Here is a 16,037-nt window from a genome sequence, read left to right on the forward strand (position 1 = left end):
ATAGATTTAAGAAAATAGTGAGTTAGATAATTCTCCTAAAAACCAGTATTTGATAATCCTGGTAAAAGATAGTGGAATTGACTTATCTACCCTTTTGTCAAAGGAAGAAATTTAACAGTAGTAGGAAATTTACCACCAACCCTGGTCAAAAGACAATCATCTAAAACTGTAGTAGCCATATCAATAGTGGTCTAGATATATTTGTTCTTCCTTTGAGCAGAAGTTTTCTAAAAAATCTAGAGCTTTATAATTAACTGGGAAATAGTTTCAAAGTATGATTTGTCATTCAGTAAAGCTTTGATGTGGCAGAAAGACTACAGTCTTAAAGAATTTCTGTTACTAAATCTTAAAAAAAAATGCAATAACATCTGAAACCAGATTTGTGCCACATCTCAATGCAATAATAGCCTATATTCTTACTTTGAATTTTAGCAGTAACTTCATTAGGGTAGGTCAATTGCTCAACAAGAAAACATATCTCACGTTTCCATCTCCAAGAAGTGATTGCATAATCTATCCAGTTCACTTCACAATTGATCATATAGATATATTTCTTTATTGTTACATTAAACTATAACTTATCTTTTATACTGTGACAATATTTTTATTTTGTGTAGGCCCTCCATGTCTACAGTATATTCCGTAAGATCACAGACCACACCTTACATATTTTTGTATCTCCTAGTGATTTCCTTATGATAGACCTTTAAAGAAAATACTTGTTGATTGATTGGAAATTATAACTGCATCTTTATGACTTTGTAAAATATTTGTCAGGGCAGTGTCAGACAATATCTCTTTTTTTATAAAGCTATCATGCTACATTTTAATAACATTGTTATTAAACTATTTTATTGTCAAGGTACAAGGCTATAAAAAAGAAACCTGAGACTTATTTATATTATAAAATTATTTTTATTTAACAAGTAACATTACAGAAAAGGAAGATATAGAAATCATATCAATTAAGAAAGAAGATATCCCAAAATAGGATAGTATATAGTATTTTCTTAAAAACAAAAAAGTTACAAAAGAAGAAAATTATTGTAGTAATTTCTACAATATACTATGGTAAAACTCTACTTTCAAAATTTATGTTTGAAATAAAAAAAAAAGTAAAAGCAACCTAAAAAAAAATTATTTTTGCAGTTAGAAAACAAAAACGTAAGCTAATGTTAAAAATATATGCCGTACAAAGGTGAGGGTGCGGGGAGCCCTTTGCAGACCTCCTGGTGAGGCCACACAAAGATTAACCTGACCTTTGGAGAAGAATTTCATTCTATTGTTAGAATTCAGCCTTATGCCAACACTTGTCTTACACTATTAGCTAGTTAGTACTCTAGCTGGTTTACAGGCTGGTAGTGATTATGTTTATTAGCCTAGGGGACATAAACATCAATGGTAAAAATTACCATAAAGATAAAAACCTCAGAATTCATTATACCAAGTAAAGAAAGTAAGTGATCGATAAAGATTTTTTCCCCAGGAGGGCCAGCATCATAAGACAGATTGTCTGATGCAAAATGCATGTACACCCATGCCTCCCATGCATGCCGCCATACAGAAACCACCACTCTCCTAGCAAGCTACCGTATGTGTCAGTCTGCAATGCGGTAGTACTTTAAGTGAGAGGGTGACACTGTCCTCAACCTCTCTGGCACCCACCCAGGCACAGGAAGCTTGTTAAGAGTGCTGTCCTGAGTAGTGGGGTAGGAAGAGGAGCTGCAGAATGCCCTAGGTGGACATCACAGGGACTTCAAGTGGAAAGTACCTTACCCAAGTTGGCCCCAGGACTCAGTGCCTGGATGACATGGATTGTGGTGGGGAAGAGTAGGGTCCGGGATTAGACTGTGCACAGGCTCTGCACACTTGGTGGCTGGGACCTTGGGAATATTTTAGTCTCTTGGAGCTTCAGCCTCCTTGTTTGTAAAATGGGCATTAGGTTGTATTAGAATGTTCTTTGAAGCACTCGTCACCGTTCATGTGAGGATTAGATGACATCCATGGACGGTGCTTAGTATAGTGCTTGGCATGTGGCAGATGTCCTAGAACTGCTAGCCACCATTATGAAGGCATTATTATGATTAAGGAGGTTGGAGTCAAGGGCAACTAAAGTCTTATCCAGGAAGGTAACAACATGTACCACAGTGGAGGCATGGGAAGGTCTGAGTTGGGGAATGAGGTGAAGTCGGTGTTTGAAAAGACAGGATGAGATGGCGTGCTGGGTAGAGGGTGGTCTACGAGGGTAAGCATCTCCTCCCTCTGGTTTGATAGTTGGCCTGAGATTCAGTGCCAGATGAAGACAAGTTACACCCTACCAAAAAAAGACCGTCCTGCTCAATCGTCTGAGCCAAACCACATAACTATGTCCAGCATCGTTCTTTCTCCATCGATGGGAGAATCTATTTACAATCTAATGCCAGGCAACAAACTCCGGAACATGTATAAAAAGAGTCTTTATAAAGAAAGTAATTCAATAATGAAAAATAAATTTGCCTTTTAAAATTAGTTCAACAAATAATGATTTGTTTCACAAAGGGAGTGGGAAATAAATTCCTCCTAGTTTAAGGCACTAGTATTTAATTATTACCTTTAAAAAAAAAAACTGAATTTGGTCTAAATGGCAAAATTAATAGGATTATTCATTCTGTCTGTGAAGACCAATCGTAAATGCAAACCACCAAATGAATACGACATTTAAATATTATTCAGTATTAGAATCTTACTATGCAAAACACCTATCCATGTGCCCTTTAAATTTGATTGGTTCTTTGCTTCCTCCCGCTCCTTATCTGTGTTTTATAATAGAATTGTTCTATGGAATTTTTCTGTAAAATAAATGGCACTTATTTTCTATCTATTTATTTTAAATTCTCAATTAGAAAATGTCTGTGTATTAATTCTGGATGTTCCTTGGAGTTTGAAATTAGTAAGTGGTTTATGTCTTTATATTATTCTGAACTTTTAACTTGGTAGCATCAGGGAATTCAGTAATCCCGTAGTCTTATTATCTTATATAGAGAGAATTTGTTTTTGTACTGGTTAATAGTTTTAGTTAGTCCTAGCTATTCAATAACTATTTCAACGTGGGTATATAATCATATATTTAAGTTGAGTGAATAAAGAATTTAGTAATCATGTATTAGCGTCTCTTCACCCTCCCCCACTTCAAGTTTTTGCTTAGGATTTTTTTCATTAAGATCAAGAATATAAGTATCTATCATGTCGGTGTGTTAAATATTTTTAATTTTTTTTCCTTTACTCCTTTGCTAGTGCATTTTGCTATAGCTAGTGATTTGGGCATAGATTACATATTTAATGATACCCTACTCAGTCAGTACTTGATACACAAATAAGTGGGAACCACTTATTCTGAGAGCAATTCGTAGCATATCTCTTGGTGATAGTGGTAAGAAAAACTGGGTGTGAAAGCAGCTCCAATCTGAAAAATATGTATATATGTACTGAAGAAAGCCCTGAAATAGGTTTGACTCAAAGTACATTTGGGGAATTAGAATAGAGTTGGCCCAGGGAGAAGTGAAATTAAAGGAGGTTTTCCACATATTTGCAAAATTAGCACCTTGAGGAATGATGAATCATTCCTTATGGTGTTTCATAAATAACAGTTTTCCATTAAACCTATAAAGCTAATTATTATGATCTTAGCACACTGATGTGGATGGAATCATTCCAAAATAGTGTTGTAAACCTAAAATTTATACTGCTTCATAATTTACCAATTACACCTATCACATTTCATTAGTATATTTTATGACTTTGGGCACAGAAATCATAGATTACTGACTCAGCTGCACATTGAAGAGAAGAGCTCAGGCTCTAATAATCACTCTGTTCTGTAGGAATGAAATTAGGATGGAATTCAGATGTCACTCCAGGTGTCAAACACGTATTTCCATATTATCAATCAACATGAATCAATTGTCTCCTAATATCATTAAATATGGTCTGGTATACCTCAGAAGAAAACTGAAAGTAGAGAAGAGAAACGTATTTTTGCTTGACATGTCTATGTTTTCCTCACTTAAGAACAACAGCTTGGGCTGAGAGAGAGATTACATCATGCTAGTTTTGGAGTTAAATAAACACTTTCGGGCTACTATTGATAGCACTTTAAATAAATGAATTCAAGCCAACAAATAAGGCATAATGATCATAAGTAACTGACTGCAAAATTTAATAATAATGATGATGATAATAATAAAGCAAATAATGTTTATTGGGTGACTGTTATGTGTTAGACCAACACTATACAATAGAAATATAACATATGCTACAAATGCAGGCTACCTACATAATTTTAAATTTTCTAGTAACCACCTTAAAATAAACAACACCAAAAAGGGAAAACCAAAAAAGGCAAGCCTAACATATCCAATATATTCCATTTCTACATGGAATCAATGTTAAAAATTATTAATGAGATATTTTATATTCCATTTTTTGTGCAGAGTCTCCTGGATCCATTGTTTATTTCATACGGCTCGTCTCCATTTTCACTATCTTCATCCACTCAGCAGGCACTTGTGGCTCAGTCCTACTGTATTGGGCAGTGTAGTGTCAGACACGTGGCTAATAAGTCCTTTGCAAGATCTGCTTCATTTAGTCCTCTCAACTACTGGAAAAGATAGGCATCACTACTACCCTGAGCTATGGATGAGAAAGTGGAAATTGAGTAATTTTTGAAGGTCCCAAAGCTCGCAAGTCACAGAGTCAGACCCCATGGATGTTGACTTCAAAATCCTCATCACTACACTAACATCAAAGTACACAAATAGGTGTTACCTGTGTCTAAAAAACTGATAAACATGTTACATAGCATCAGAGACAGGGGAAATCCAAGAACCAGTTACAGAAATTCCTCAGAGAGGCATAACGGGTTATGATCTTTTTGTAAGGATTCCAGCCAGGGAGAGGGGTAAGAGTCAAACTGGGCTCAGTTCCAATGCTGACAGGCCAACTTAAGATAAGCCAGGTGAACTCAGCTACTGGAACCTTAGATCTTCTCCACAGATCCCACACTGAGATTGGGTTTGTTCATCCTAACATTTCTGGGAAGCCCGCAGAACAGCAGAAAAGGCACTGGTTTGAGACTTAGCAGCTTTGGAATCAAATCCCAGCTTTCTCACTTCTTAGCTGTACAACCAGAAGCAAGTTTCATATTCTTTCTGAGCCTCAGTTTTTTCAGTTCTAAAAAGGGGCTTTCAAAATACACATTTCATAGGATGGTAATGTGGATTAAATTAGGTAGAGGCTCTAATGAAGTCCCTAAAATGTGGGAGACATTCAGTATTATCTTATTATATTATTATTATTTGGGAGAATTAGTGCTTTAGGCTGAGAAACTTGAGGGAGCTGGATTTAAACCCAGGTTTTCTACCTTCAAAGTCTATAAGTTAAAGCCATATGCTATCCTGACTCTTTAGGTTTATATTCACATGTATATATATATATGTATATTTATTTTTATATGTGTGTATGTAAACACGTGTGGAATTTTATTCTCATCTAAATATCTATAAGGGAATCAGAGGATTACCAAAAAAAGTGATTTAAATTCAATCTTCATTTCTGACCCTTTCATAAAGCCTTTTAAAAGGCTTATGATTCAGATTTATTTCAACCTGTTCTCTACTTCATGAAATAGAGAAACAAGCACTATATTTAAGCTTCTTAAGTAATAACATTAGTGTATGTTTATTATAGAAAAATGATTTTTCAGAATTATATAAAGTAAAAAATAAAGGTTCTGACTTCCAGTCTCAGCCTCGATACAGAAATGGCTTGGAAGTCATCACTCCCACTTTTATAAGAAAAACCTGGATTTTCCAATGACCTTTCTTAGACCCATCAGAGAACTGAGGTAGCTGGGCAAAGCATCATCCCGAAATCTGGAGAAATGGGAGAATCCAGACAATCACACCTGCTGACCTAGAGCAGGAGCCATAAACTGACAGGAACACTTAGATGGTAGTTTTTGCTGAAGGCTGAGTGTGGACTAGCTGGAAAGTGAGACGCTCCAAGCTAGGGCTGTGGTCTTAGGGAAGCCCCACTCTCTCATGGGCTTTCCCTCCAGGAATCCCACCGGTTTCTCACAGTAAACATCTTAGAAGGATCTCCTATAGGACCTACAACTACAGCAAACATTAAAGATGGCTCAGCCCCCAGGCCAACTAACATAAATACATACACTAAAGACCCATTTACCTCTGTTCCTATTATCTAATACAATTTGCCCATCTTTCAGCAAAACATCGCAAGACATACCAAAAGCTAAAAGTCAAAAAAACAGTCTGAAAAGACAAAGTAACCATCGGAACCACACCCAGTTCAGACACGTAACAGATAGTGGAATTAACAGACAAGAAATTCAAAATAACTATGATTAATGCATTAAGGACTCTAATGCAAAAAAGTAGACGAATGCCAGAACAGGTGGGTAATGTAAGCGGAGAGATGAAAACTCAAAGAAGAATTTTTTTAAAAACCACAAAAACTCTGTAATAGAAATGAATGCCTTTAATGGGCTCATCCATAGATTCAAGATAACCAAAGAAAGAATCACCAAGCTTGAAGATATGTCAATAAAAACATTTTATTCACATGCGACATGATTGTCTATATAGAAAATTGTCAACAAAAAGAGCCAAGAAAAAAGCTTCTGGAGCTAATAAGAAATTATAGCAATGTTGTAGGATACAAAGTTAATATGACTGTTAATTTTAGGTCTCAAATAAGGAATACCTAGAGAACTGGTAAGGCATTACTTCCAGGTGTGTCTGTGAGATGCCTCCAAAGGAGACTGGCGTGTGAGTCAGTGGATGGCGTGGGGGAAGATCCACGTTCAACATGGGTAAGACCATCCAACTGACTGAGGGCCTGCATAGAACAAAAAAAGAGAAAAAAAGATTTTTCTCTTTCTCTTCTGGAACTGTGACACTCTCCTCCTTGTGCTCTTGTCCATCAGAACTCCTGGCTCTCTGGCCTTGGGACTCCAGCACTTAAACCAGCAGCTCCCTGATATTTACAACATTAGCTTCCCTGTGGATCCAAGTCTTTCAGACTTAGACTGAGACACACTACCAACCTCCCAGGGTCTCCAGTTTGCAGCCAATTTCCCTAATTGCCAGAGACCAGCTCCGCAGGATTCGTTGGACCTTAATAGGTGGTGTGGTGTTGGCGAGGAAAGAAAGAGATGGACCACAGATGTAAGAAAGAGATGGACCACAGATGTCAAGTGCAGGTGTGGACAACAACCACAAAAATCTTGCTTTATTTATATGTTTTTACCTAATCTTTTACACATTGATTTATCTTTTAATCAAAACATTTTTTATTTTGTTTCTATTGAAAAAGAAAGGTCAAAACGTTCCAAAGCACTCATGTTGTGACAAGAACACCTACTCATGCATCAACAGTTCCCCCCAAAGCCTGTGGCTTGTAGCCAGGAAGCTATACAATAGCAGCAGGCTTGGCATTAGAGAGCATCAGACTTTTGGTCTGAATCACAATTCTTGACCTTTTAAACTTACACATAAACTTATATTTTAATTTCTTGAATCTTACTTATATTTAACAATTTAATGTCTTATGTTTATAGTTATTATTCTAATTTATGACCGAAATCACAATCTATACAACATGATTTTATATAATGAAACTTGATTATAACGTTCTATTATATGTTATACCACTATTAAAAACAATTATACTATAAACTAATCTAAACAAAACCTATTCATATCAAAAACCTTATTATATATTTTTACTATTTTACCTATTCATCTTTATAGTAAAACTTTTTAATTTTTTTTACCAATTGACTCCGGGGTCAGTACAAGGAACAAAGTGAAAAATTAAATGATCCTACTCAAACTAATAAAAACGCACTGTATCATTCTTATTATTACCGGGAAAACAACATGTTCTTGGTAAATCAAGTGAAACTGTGGAAATGGGGAGAAACAAAGAAATCTGTAACTGGGTGATGATCAATTAGTTGTAAGCACCACTGCACTCGGACCCACCGTTTCCCAGGGGGAAGGTGGATAGAAATCCAACACGATAGCTTCATTCCACACGTACAAGGGCATGACCGCAACCACAATGGGTCCACGCACACATCACCAAGAAGGAAGATTAATAATGAAATGAAATAGAGCCAACCCATACCAGGAATATGCATCAAAAACACCTTTAGAACTGACAATGTCTTTTAAAATAAACCAATTAATTTTTAATGTATTATTAACATGCCCCTTGAAAAACCCCGGGGCCCTTGGAATCCTCCAAAGGACATGCTAGTATGGCCTTGAGAAACTTCGGGGCCCTTGGAATCCCCCAAAGCCATACTAAGCCAAAAGTTAGGCTTTTAATTCTGAAAAGTCTTGTCAAGCAAAGGTGAAACGAACAAGAAATCTCCATGGAGCCGTGCGGTACAAAGGAGACCCTCTTGCAGCCTGCTGAACAAGGGCCATCATTCTCAGACTCCCATGCCGCTCCCTATAACAGGATGGCTCACAGCACCTAATAAATCCCCTCTCATATATATCTATACATCTCTATATCTCTATATTTATCTATCTGTCTATCTCTATGTATACTTGTATGTATATCTCCTATTGGTTCTGTCTCACTGGATAACCCTGACGAATGCAGTTAATACAAAAAAGTTCATTGCTTTCCTATATATCAGCAATAAACGAATAGAATTTGAAACTGAAAATACAACATTTACATTAGCACCCAAAAAGCTAAAATAAAATACTTAACATATAAATCTAAAAAAAATGTGTGTAAGATTTAGTATATGAAGAAAACTACAAAACTTTGATGAAAGAAATCAAATAATATTTAGGTAAGTGGAGAGATATTCCATGTTTGCAGACTGAAAAACTTCATATTTATAAGGTTTTTAAGATTCAGCAATCATATTCCTAGGTATTTACCCAACTGACTTGAAAACTTATGTCCACATAAAAACCTGCACATGGATGTTTACAACTTTATTCATGATCACCAAAAACTGGAGACAACCAAAGTGCTTTCCAGTAGATGAATGGATGAAAAGGCCATAGTACATCCATACATGGAATATCACTCAATGATAAAAAATAATGAGCTATCAAGCAAGGAAAAAATATGAATAAATCTTAAATGCTAAGTAAAAGAAGCTAGTATTAAAAAAAAAACCACATATGTATGACTCCAATTATATGACATTCTGGGAACAGCATTACTATAGAGATGATAAGTAGATCAATGGTTGCCAGGAGTTCAGGGTGGCAGTTAATAGGTGAAGCACAGATTTTTTTTAAGGCAGGAAACTATTCTTATGATACATTAATAGTGGATACAGGACACTATGGATTTTTTAAAATCCATAGAATTTTGCAGCAAAAGAGTAACCTTTAATGTACAAATTATTTTTTTTAAAAAATCATTTAAGGCTTTTCAAGATGGCGGCGGCTGCGGCGGCTGGCGCGGAGTAGCTGAGGTGGAAAAGGTGGCCACTGGGCCTCAGGCAGCCGGGAATCTTGTGGACCTTCCTCTCGCCATCTCTTAAGGGAGGACTGCTGCTGCTGACCGGTCGTGGGGGGTGACCGCCACTTTGCCCCCGGCAGGAAAGGCTGCCTCATTTACAGACACCAGCTTTGAAGTGTGGAGCAGGAAAAGAACTGTTTCTTAGCTGCAAAAGCGAGTCTCGAAACAGGGAACACGGCGCCAGGGCTGCTGTGGATGCAGCCAGGATCCCGGAGGCCGGGGCGCACTGAAGGCGGCGAGCTGCCCTATTCAGGATTCGAGGTTTCAGACCGGCATTAAAGAAGATTCCTGGGAGCGCCCGAGCCGCGCCGCGACTGAACAGCCCGAGGCAGCAGCGGCCAAGAACTGGGAAAGGCGGCAAACCAGAGACAGAGAGCGAGCACCCGACCTGGCACAGCACTGTGAGTGATCCCTGGCACAGCTCTGTTCGGGGGGTGGATGCCCACGTGGCTCCCGCCTGCACCACCAGGCCACTCACCGCCCGGTGCTGCCTCCATTTTCCCAGGTGCGGGCAGCTCCGCCCTGCTCCGCCATCACTGAGCCCTCCCACTTGCTTGGCCTGGCCCGGGGGCCTCCGCTCCCACTCCCTCTGCGGTTCTCTGGCGGGGCTGGTGGAGGGGGTGTCCCGGGCCAGTGTCGGGACGGCAAGGAAGTACGGGCGGGCCGACTGTCACTCCACCATACCCTGGACTCCGGCCCCAGGTAAACTCCCTGTTACTGGGAGGCAGACACCATCTCTGCGGCCACCAGTTTGGAAAAAAGCATAACGAATGTCTGGTTGGGAATAGTGTGGTAGGAGAGTTCCCAGGTCCGCTTGAACCTGCCAGAGACCAGGCTGCAGGTGGGCGCTAGACTCAGTTTATACTGGGGGGATACAAAGATGAACAAGACCCGAGAAAGATCTACATAGTGCTACAAAGGCACCCAGAGAGACCGGTCGTCTGTGCCCAGCAGAAACCTGGTAGACTTCCTGGGCGAGGCGGTGCCGAGCAGGGTCTTGAAGGCCCAGCTGATAGACGAGGGGTGCAGAAGACACGCCCCAGCTCAGCACAGTGCGCACAGAGTGGGGAGACGTGCGGCAAAGGAGGGGGAGACTCGACAGAAACCACACACCCGGTGGGGTCGCCACTGCACGATCTAACAGCCTGGGCCAGAGCACACGGAACAGGGAGAAGTCCTGCACAGGAAGTGAAAGCTCAACAGAGATCACACACCCTGTGGTACGTGATCCACCAGCCCAGCAGAGTCCAAGCTGACCAGAAAGGTGGCTCCCCGGAGAAGCCCAAGACCCGAGACAACCACACACACAAGGCACTAGAGGCCAACTGAGCAGTCACGGAGGGAGCCAGACGAAATTGGCAGCCACAGCAACATACTAGTTAGTCATTAGTCTCAAACCGGTGAACTGTGAAACCCCCGGCCACAATGAATAAACACCACAAAAAAGATACCAGAAATACAAAAAATCAAGAAAGTACACCACCAAAAGTTAATAAATCTCAAACTCTAGATCCTATAGAACAAGAAGCCCTTGAAATGACTGACAAGGAATTTCGAGTGATAATTCTAAGGAAACTGAATGAGATACAAGAAAACTCAGCTAGATATCATGATGAAATGAGGAAAAGTATACAGGATCTGAAAGAGGAAATGTACAAGGAAATCAATGTCCTGAAAAAAGATGTAGCAGAACTTGCTGAACTGAAGAAGTTATTCAACGAAATAAAAAACACAATGGAGAGTTTAACCAGCAGGCTTGTCGAAGTTGAAGAGAGAACCTCTGAACTTGAAGATGGGCTGTTTGAAATAACACAAGCAGACAAAAAGAAAGAAAAAAGAATCAAGGACATTGAAGAAAATCTGAGAGAGATATCAGACAACCATAAGCGATCAAATATCCGAGTCATGGGTATTCCAGAAGGGGAGGAAAATGGAGATTCCATTGAAAATATATTCAACAAAATAGTGGCAGAAAACTTCCCAGGTATAGGAAAAATCACAGATCTTCAGATCCAGGAAGCTCAACGATCTCCAAATGTATTCAACCCAAAAAGACCTTCTCCAAGACATGTCATAGTCAAATTGGCAAAACTCAGAGACAAAGAGAGAATCTTAAAAGCTGCAAGAGAGAAGCGTCAAATCACCTATAAGGGAGCCCCAATCAGGTTAACATCAGACTTTTCATCACAAACCCTAAAAGCTAGAAAGGAATGGGATGATATTTTCAAAATACTAAAAGACAAAGATTGCCAGCCAAGAATACTCTACCCTGCAAGGCTATCCTTCCGAAATGAGGGGCAAATAGTATATTTCTCAGACAAACAAAAACTGCGGGAGTTCACTACCACACGACCACCCTTACAAGAAATCCTCAAGGGAGTTCTGGGTTTGGTTCCTGAAAAATAACTACCACTGCCATAAAAACCCAAGAAAAATCTAAATCCGCTAGTACAATAAAAATGGCATTCATGAAGAGAAAACAAGCTAACAAAAACACTATCTACAACATAAGGAACCAACAAACACAGAAAACAAACAGTAAATCAGAAAGCAAGGAACAAAAGACACCTAAGACAACCAAACAACCAATAAAATGCTAGGAATAAATCAACACCTTTCAATAACAACTCTTAATGTAAAAGGCTTAAATTCCCCAATCAAAAGACACAGACTGGCCGACTGGATCAAAAAGCAGGACCCAACTATATGCTGCCTACAAGAGACCCACCTCACCCATAAAGATTCACACAGACTAAGAGTGAAAGGATGGAAAAAGATTTACCATGCAAACAGAAAAGAAAAACGAGCTGGAGTAGCTATTCTTATATCTGACAAAATAGACTTTAAACTAAAAACCATAAAAAGAGACAATGAGGGACACTACTTAATGATAAAAGGACTGATCCATCAAGAAGACATAACAATCATAAATATGTATGCACCCAATGTTGGAGCAGCCAGATTTATAAAACAAACTCTATTAGACCTAAAGAAGGAAATAGACACTAATACCATAATAGCAGGGGACCTGAACACCCCACTGTCAATATTAGACAGATCATCTAGGCAAAGAATCAGTAGAGAAACACAAGATCTAAACAAGACTCTAGACCAATTGGAATTGGCAGATATCTACAGAACATTCCACCCAACAACCTCAGAATATTCATTCTTCTCATCAGCACATGGATCATTCTCCAGGATAGATCACATATTAGGTCACAAATCAAGTCTCAATAAATTCAAAAAAATTGCAATTATCCCATGTATCTTCTCAGACCACAATGGATTAAAACTAGAAATTAATAACAAACGAAACTCTGGAAACTATACAAACACATGGAAATTAAACAGCATTCTACTTAATGACATATGGGTCCAAGAAGAAATCAAGCAGGAAATCAAAAAATTTCTTGAAACTAATGAAAACAATGATACATCATACCAAAACCTGTGGAATACTGCAAAAGCAGTATTGAGGGGAAAATTTATTGCATTAAACGCTCACTTCAGAAGAATAGAAAGATGGCAAGTGAACAACCTAACACTTCACCTTAAAGAACTAGAAAAACAAGAACAATCCAAACCTAAAGTTAGCAGACGGAAAGAAATCATTAAGATCAGAGCAGAACTGAATGAAATTGAAAACCAAAAAACAATTCAAAAGATCAACGAATCAAAAAGTTGGTTTTTTGAAAAGATAAATAAAATTGACAAACCATTAGCATGGCTAACAAAAAAAAGAAGAGAGAAGACTCAAATAAAGAAGAGAGAAGACTCAAATAACAAAAATTAGAAATGAAAAAGGCGATATTACAACTGATTCATCTGAAATACAAGGAATCATTCGAGACTACTATAAACAACTGTACGCCAACAAATTTGAAAATCTGGAGGAAATGGATAAATTTCTGGACACACACAAGCTCCCAAAACTGAAGCGTGAAGACGTAGAAAATCTGAACAGACCAATAACAATAAAGGAGATTGAAGCTGTTATCAGAAGGCTCCCAACAAAGAAAAGCCCAGGACCAGATGGATTCACAGCAGAATTTTACCAAACATTCAAAGAGGAATTGACACCGATTCTTTACAAACTATTCCAAAAGATTGAAACGGACGCAAATCTCCCAAACTCATTCTATGAAGCAAACATCATCCTGATACCAAAACCAGGTAAAGATATAACCAAAAAAGAAAACTACAGGCCGATATCCTTGATGAATATAGATGCAAAAATCCTCACTAAAATACTAGCAAACAGAATACAGCAACACATACGAAAAATTATTCATCACGATCAAGTGGGATTCATCCCAGGGATGCAAGGTTGGTTCAACATACGCAAATCAATAAATGTGATACACCATATTAATAAACTCAAACACAAGGACCATATGATCATCTCTATAGATGCTGAAAAAGCATTTGATAAAGTTCAGCACTCATTCATGACAAAGACCCTCAATAAGTTAGGTATAGAGGGAAAGTATCTCAACATAATTAAAGCCATATATGACAAACCCACTGCCAATATCATCCTGAATGGGGAAAAGCTGAAAGCTTTTCCTTTAAGAACAGGCACTAGACAAGGATGCCCACTCTCACCACTCCTATTCAACATAGTGTTGGAAGTACTAGCCAGAGCAATCAGAGAAGAGAAGGAAATAAAGGGCATCCAGATTGGAAAAGATGAAGTCAAACTGTCCCTGTTTGCAGATGACATGATCCTATATATCGAACAGCCTAAAACCTCTACAAAAAAACTGTTGGAATTGATAAATGATTTCAGCACAGTAGCAGGATACAAAATCAACACACAAAAATCAGTAGCATTTCTTTTCTCCAATAGTGAACATGCAGAAGGAGAAATCAAGAAAGCCTGCCCATTTACAATAGCCACCAAAAAAATAAAATACTTAGGAATTGAGTTAACCAAGGAGGTGAAAAATCTCTATAATGAGAACTACAAACCACTGCTGAGAGAAATTAGAGAGGATACAAGAAGATGGAAAGATATTCCATGCTCTTGGATTGGAAGAATCAACATAGTGAAAATGTCCATACTACCCAAAGTGATATACAAATTCAATGCAATCCCCATCAAAATTCCAAAGACATTTTTCTCAGAAATGGAAAAAACTATTCAGACATTTATATGGAACAATAAAAGACCACGAATAGCCAAAGCAATGCTCAGCAAAAAAAATAAAGCTGGAGGCATAACACTACCTGACTTTAAGCTATACTACAAAGCTATAATAACCAAAACAGTATGGTACTGGCATAAAAACAGACACACTGACCAATGGAATAGAATAGAGAATCCAGAAATCAACCCACACACTTACTGCCATCTGATCTTTGACAAAGGCACCAAACCTATTCACTGGGGAAGGGACTGCCTCTTCAGCAAGTGGTGCTGGGATAACTGGATATCGATATGCAGGAGAATGAAACTAGATCCATACCTCTCACCGTATACTAAAATCAACTCAAAATGGATTAAGGATTTAAATATACACCCTGAGACAATAAAACTTCTTAAAGAAAACATAGGGGAAACACTTCAGGAAATAGGACTGGGCACAGACTTCATGAATACGACCCCAAAAGCACAGGCAACCAAAGGAAAAATAAACAAATGGGATTATATCAAACTAAAAAGCTTCTGCACAGCAAAAGAAACAATTAAAAGAGTTAAAAGACAACCAACAGAGTGGGAGAAAATATTTGCAAAATATACATCTGACAAAGGATTAATATCCAGAATATATAAGGAACTCAAACAACTTTACAAGAAGAAAACAAGCAACCCAATTAAAAAATGGGCAAAAGAGCTAAGTAGGCATTTCTCTAAGGAAGATATCCAAATGGCCAACAGACATATGAAAAAATGCTCAACATCACTCAGCATCCGGGAAATGCAAATCAAAACCACATTGAGATACCATCTAACCCCAGTTAGGATGGCTAAAATCCAAAAGACTATGAACGATAAAGGCTGGCGAGGCTGCGAAGAAAAAGGAACTCTCATACATTGTTGGTGGGACTGCAAAATGGTGCAGCCTCTATGGAAAATGGTATGGAGGTTCCTTAAACAATTGCAAATAGATCTACCATACGACCCAGCCATCCCACTGTTGGGAATATACCCAGAGGAATGGAAATCATCAAGTCGAAGGTATACCTGTTCCCCAATGTTCATCGCAGCACTCTTTACAATAGCCAAGAGTTGGAACCAGCCCAAATGCCCATCATCAGATGAGTGGATACGGAAAATGTGGTACATCTACACAATGGAATACTACTCAGCTATAAAAACGAATGAAATACTGCCATTTGCAACAACATGGATGGACCTTGAGAGAATTATATTAAGTGAAACAAGTCAGGCACAGAAAGAGAAATACCACATGTTCTCACTTATTGGAGGGAGCTAAAAATTAATATATAAATTCACACACACACATACA

The sequence above is a fragment of the Cynocephalus volans genome, chromosome 15 (genome assembly GCF_027409185.1).
Source record: "Cynocephalus volans isolate mCynVol1 chromosome 15, mCynVol1.pri, whole genome shotgun sequence".
In the NCBI taxonomy this organism is placed as follows: Eukaryota; Metazoa; Chordata; class Mammalia; order Dermoptera; family Cynocephalidae; genus Cynocephalus; species Cynocephalus volans.